This window comes from Sphaerodactylus townsendi, linkage group LG05 (assembly GCF_021028975.2).
Source record: "Sphaerodactylus townsendi isolate TG3544 linkage group LG05, MPM_Stown_v2.3, whole genome shotgun sequence".
Lineage (NCBI taxonomy): Eukaryota > Metazoa > Chordata > Lepidosauria > Squamata > Sphaerodactylidae > Sphaerodactylus > Sphaerodactylus townsendi.
Genome location: NC_059429.1, coordinates 80,618,831 through 80,624,830, shown reverse-complemented (window position 1 = coordinate 80,624,830; position 6,000 = coordinate 80,618,831). Strand labels below are relative to the sequence as shown.

Sequence of the window (6,000 nt, the reverse complement as noted above, 5' to 3'; positions counted from 1 at the left end):
ACTTTTGTTGGGTCAGGGATTGGATTGCCAGCCTCCAGGTCTAGGGGTCTCCAGTAATTCCAAACTAGATTCCAAACTAGATTTGAGTCCAGTAGGGAGGGAGGGATAAACTTTCTTAAGGGAGCTTTTCCTCTTGAAAGCTTACTTTATATCATAAAAATCTTGTTGGCCACTAAGGTGCCACTAGACTTGAATCTAGCTGTTCTACTGCAGACCAACACGGCTACCCTCTGAAACTACGCGCAGAAAATGGCTGCTTTGGAGGTTGGACTCTATGGCATTGTACCCGGCTGAGGTTCGTCCTCTCTCCAAAGCCTGTTCTTCCCAAGTTCCACCCCCTAAATCTCCAGAGGCATCCCAACCTATTGACAACCCTATGTGACTGGTAAAATGGAAGAGGCGGAGAATGATGTATGCCCCTTTCCCTTGGAAAAGAGGTGTGAGACAAATGTAATAAAAACAAATAGCATAAAGTGTTTGGTGAATATTTGAGGCCAAGTATTACCGGACGCTTTGAGGATGCTGTCTGGTCCTTCGTTTCTGCCCAACTGCTCTGAGAAAAACCTCTAGAGGGAGCTCAATAGTCGTAACTTTCTCCTGGTTTGCATCTATGGTTTGCTGGCTGACTTCACCCCTTCCTTTCACATTCTAGCTTTGCTTTGCTCCCTCCTAGTTCAGAAGGAAGCAGAAAAAGAAGCAGGAAGGAGGGGTGGGGGGATAGACGCCGTGGAGGGAGCTCGGAAGGACAACCGAGTTCAACCGCATCCATTCCTTGCTGACTTTAGCAGAAGGTTTGCATACCGGGAGGGACGCGACAAGCCACTGGGAAAACCGCGTAGAGTACCTAAAACAACCTATCGGATTACACTTTAAAAGCAAAGCAGAAGAGGATGCACAAGGAATCCTCTAGAAGAGGGATTTTGTGGGCACATCTTCTGGGAGGGTGAGGCATTTTCCGCTTCCGATCCTCTCCATCTTCTCGCGTAGGGGAGGGAAATTTGAAGAACTGAAAATCCTTTTGGAAGGGAATTGAGATGCCTCCAATCTCCAGTCTGCGCAATAGGGAGGGGTGGGGGAAGCCGCCCGCTTGGAAAACTTCGCCCTGTCTGTATTCGCGCTTTGGGATGACCCGAAGAGATGCTGGCGCTTGCACGTGCACCGTAGACCTGACTTGCAGTCGATTTCTGGTTCTCAGCTCCTTAGTCTCCACGGAATTTCATACACGTCAATGAAGGTGTTGGATTACCCCAGGTTACGCGCTTTTTTTTTTGTTTTGTTAATGTGGTGTGCCATTCTGAGGAACTGGGCAGGTAATGCCCCGAGGAGCAGCAGTAAGTTGGCTGAATGGGGCTGGCTGGGTTTTCAGTTCTGCTTGTTTGAACGAGCACTCTGAAGTTCTTAAAGAGCCCTCGAGTCACACCTGAAAACCCATTAAGTTTTGTGTTCCCATACAGGAAGAGTGAAAGTGAAATTCACGTAGGGATTTTCTCCCCAGTTTTTCTGCAGTCTTTAGGCAAAATGAGGGTTGTCCGCTTATCATTGGGAACTGCAGGGTGGAAGCTGTTCTTAATTCATTGACTCGGATTGTCAGATATGACCTGGTATAAGGCCGGAGCATTGGTACTTATCCATCTTTGCTTAAATAAATAATCAGTTGCTAAGAACGATAAGTAAACTCTCTGCATGTAACTAGTGAATCATGACTGTTTATCTCAAAGGATTAGATGGGGGTGCAGCTGAGAGGTGGGGGACTTGTCCCAAACAAGTCATGAATCAGCATTTTCAGTCTGCATTAACTCACGCTCAATATGGGCTGCTTGCAGTTTTGTTGGTTTTGAACCAATGCAGTGAGGACTTCCCATTCATTCAGTTTCTCCCCTACTACTGGTATATTTCATCCTCAAAATGGCAATATTGTTTCCTAGTACATGTGCATAGGATTGCAACATTAATACTGGTTTCTTTGGGACATGCATTACTAGCACAACTACTGGATTTACCAGTGGCATCTAACTTAGATTTTCACAGTTTGTGAAGCTCATGCCCTCTTTAAATTAGTCAAGAATTAAGTTGTTGATTTGCATTGGACTGAAATGCTGAATCAGTACTAAAAAAGGTAGGGGCTAGGAAATGACCAAATTATACATCTCTGCCACCTACCACAGCCTCCCGAAAAGGGGCACTATCAAGAAAGATAGGGGGCTACTTCCCCCACATCCACCATTCTGTGACTGAAATAGGAGATTATGCTTGTTGGAAAAACCAGAAGAAAAATAAATCATTCCCCTGGGTGGAACTGAATCTCTCTAAGTGGGGTGTTCTCTAGAAATAAATGCACTAATCTGGGGAGTGGTGGGTGGGGCACAATTTGTCAAAAGTGAGCTACATTTGATTCCTTGTGCTTCAGTTTCTTTGTCAGTAAAGCAGAGATTTATAGTCTGAATTCAAAGTGATGCTTTAATATTTTAATTTCATGTATACTTTATTGTTTTAACTAGGTCTGCACAAGAAGTTTGCAGAGGTTGTGTACGGAATGTTTGGGTTATTGCCAAATTTGGTTTCTGGGAAGTTAAGGGGAAAAGATTTGTGTTGAAGTAAAAACCATTGAGGAGTAAAGCTCTGATTTGCAACTGATCGTTTGTGACTGCAAATACAGCTAACTATCATTATATTATACATGTATTTCTGAAATAATTTTCGGTTACAGAAATGGACGTTATACGGTCAGTTAATGCTCTAAAAATTCTAGTTCTTTGTCTCTTTTGCAGAAAATCTTTTAGCTTAAGAATTAGGAGTTGCTGCTTGAGGGTATGGAGCCTGGTGGTATTCTGTGTGTGCGTGCGTGTGTGTGTGTACACCCTGAATTCAACGTCACATATCTAGTAGCATGAGTCCTGTAAATATATTTAGGATTGCAGCTTAAGTTCATAAGTAACATACCATTTAGTAACATACCATTTAGAGTTTTGCAAAGATGTCATAATAGCTTCTATGGTGTTTTGAATGGATGCAGGGTGCAAGTGGAGAATAAATGTTAGGAAGAAGGAAAGAAGATAAAGAGACAAAAGCTCAGTATCATAGTAGTACTAGAAAAGTAAATACTATATAAAATCAAAGTTTCACAGTATGATGAAGATTCCATATTTATATGTTAAGGCAGTCATCCGAAAAGTAAATTAAGATATTTTATTGAAGCAAAGTTTGTTGGTCAGAACATAAGCAGACTTTTCAAATATAATGTGTGACTCACGGTAAAAACAGAATGGCAGAAAATATTTAACCATACTAACTACAAAATGCACATTTAATTTCTCTTTCTCTGGTTTCACTGCAAATTAACATGTAATCATTTGTCATCAGCGCCAGATTTACCTATAGACTTGGCAGGCTGAAGCCTAGAACCTCAAATCTAGGGGCCTTCTGGCCAAGTATATAATATTTTTCACACTGTCATAGACCTCTCTTACACATGCTGTTATAATGGACTGTAGTCTCTAAACACACCTTCAGTAATTTTCCTTGCACCCCATTTCAGCATCATACTGTCTTAAGACTTCACTGAAGTGGACCCCAATTTGTGACCCCATTTTGTGGACCATATCTTCCTCTAGTCTTGGGATTGGGAAGGGCCTCACAAGTGGAATAGCCCAGGGCCTCTCTTCATCTAAATCCGGCACTGTTTGTCAAGTGTTAATTTCTGTGATTATTCACACAGCCAGTGTGGTAGAGTATCAAGGAAGTGGAACACTCAGGTTCAAATTTCTACTCTGCTATGAAACCCACAGGACTATTATGATAATAAAATGGAGGAGAGAGCCAGCATAGTGTCGTAGTTAAGAGTGGCAGATTCTAATCTGGAGAACAGGGTTCAGTTCCTCTCTTCTGTACAAGAAGCCTGTTGGGTGACCTTGGGCCAGACTGTGTCAGAACTCTTTCTGCCCACCTGGAGGCATGCAGTGGCAAACCACCTCCTAACATCTCTTGCCTTGAAAACCCTATGGGATCACCATAAGTTAGCTGTGACAGCTGGGCACTTTCCACCATCACAAAATGCAGGAGGGGAGAACGTTGTAAGCTGTTTAAGGAGAAAAGTGAGGTTTAAATGAAGTAAATTAAAGAGCAGTAGCTGTTCAATATCCCCCATGCATAACCCTGTTATGGAGTGAATATATGCAAAGGACTGTTGTGGAATGTTAGTGCTGTGTTGTGCTGAAGGTAATTCAGTTGGACAGACTGGGGGAAAACAGCCAAGAATAGTTTCCTTCTGTAAACAAACTCACAGCAAGAAATAAATTGCTGCGAGAGACTCATCCTGTACCTATGGGTGATGGTGCCTTTATAGTTCATTGTATCATTTTCCAGCTTAAGACACATTATTTTGAAAAGAGGCTGCCATGTACAAAACCATGCAGATAGACTCATTCTGTATGAGATAATCATTCTGTATGAGGTAATCATTTTGCACTAGCTGCTCGCTGCAGTGTGGGATCACTTGTTCGTTCACTGTTAAAGCTGCCACCGTGCACCAAAAGTTTGTATGCAGTTGCTTTGCAGAGGAAGAAATGTTTGGTTATCTTTTGTTTGGTTTCTCTTCCACAGAAATGACTTATACTGTTTTTCCCCAGACTCTTCATAACATTTCTGAAAGTCTGAAAGAAGAAGAAAAATTTAAGTCAAGTTAGGATCTTCAACTCTTTTGGAAATTTGGCATCTAACTTTGCTTATTTTCCCTGAATACTTTTTTTGCCTTGTGATTTGTGGCACACCTTTCCTAGGATATACGTCTCAAGTTTTTATAAGAGGCAACCAAAACTACCAATTGACAACAATAATTTTTTAAAAGATCATACCTGTAGTCTTGCCCGCGAGGCCCCAAGAAAGAGACGAGACGCGGAGATATCATCTGGTGGAGAGCGCCAGTAGCAGGAAGCGCGGGATCCCGTGATCCTGGCAACTCTGCCGTGTGCTCGCCCCTCGCACCTTTTATTAGGGTTTCACTGGGGGCATGTAAGGGGGTCGGGCAGGCGGGAGAGTGGGAGGTCGGGAGAACGGGAGATCATCATGTGATGCATGATCTCATCGGGCTGCTACGTGCAGGAGGAAGCATCCGCGTCTGGGTCTAATCCTCACCTGAGGGCAAGAGCCCTTTTGTCCCTTTGTCTGGGACACCTGGTGACCGTGAGTCGGGTAGTTCATGACCCGTGACTCACGGGGGAATGGGGGTTGGGGGAGCGTGTGCGCCCAGCAGGCCGTAGCCAGCACCGGCATTCCAAGCGCCCTTTCTACGGTTCTGCTGGGTTCGCGGGCTCACCCCTACACATACCAAACATACCAAGCACATAAAACAACCAGCATACAAAATTGAAGGCAAAAACAGAAGCTATAATGGGCCAAAATCCAGTTTCTAAAATAACCAAAATAAACAGAATATATCAACCACCATCACCATTAATCCAACACAAATGCCTGTCAAAAGGAATGAAGCCAAGTGTACATGACAGGGGAGTAAACTGGGGCCACCACCAAGGAGAATCTTGATCCTCTGATAGTGAAAGGACACAGAGAAGAATCCATCCAGCTAATCTGACTGTACAAATAGATTATCTTGGAGAAGACAGAACTTGAGGATATTTTTGCTAAACAATTACTGGAATCCTGATATAATGGGATCAGGGGTAGAGGGTAGTAGGATAATTCATAAAGTTGGAGTCTCTAAATTCTGCTACGTGAGGCAGGCTTGATGGGTTGTTTCCGTAAAGGAAATCTAAACAGGAGTCTTGTAGCATCTTAAAGACTAGCATGTTTTCCGATTTGGCATACACTTTTGTTGACTAAAGTCTATTTGGACAGGTGCAGATAAAAATATAATAACATCATCCACTGGTTTCTGTAAGGAAGTATATACATTTCTAGAAAAGGATAGTGCACTAGTGTCTCACAGGCGAAGTGTCACTCCCAACAAAGAGAGCTATAAATATAGCTAGAGCTATTACTTAACTG

At 43.0% G+C, this 6,000-nt stretch overlaps 1 protein-coding gene across 1 annotated transcript in view; it reads left to right on the top strand.

The window, feature by feature from the left end:
• The first annotated feature begins 693 nt into the window (after positions 1-693).
• BAK1 (BCL2 antagonist/killer 1) overlaps positions 694-6,000 on the top strand; it is a 42,856-nt gene continuing 37,549 nt past the window's right edge. Inside the window, exon 1 of the mRNA XM_048498502.1 lies at positions 694-835. The gene's annotated coding sequence lies outside the window, so the exon portion shown is untranslated. The remainder of the gene's footprint in view (positions 836-6,000) is intronic.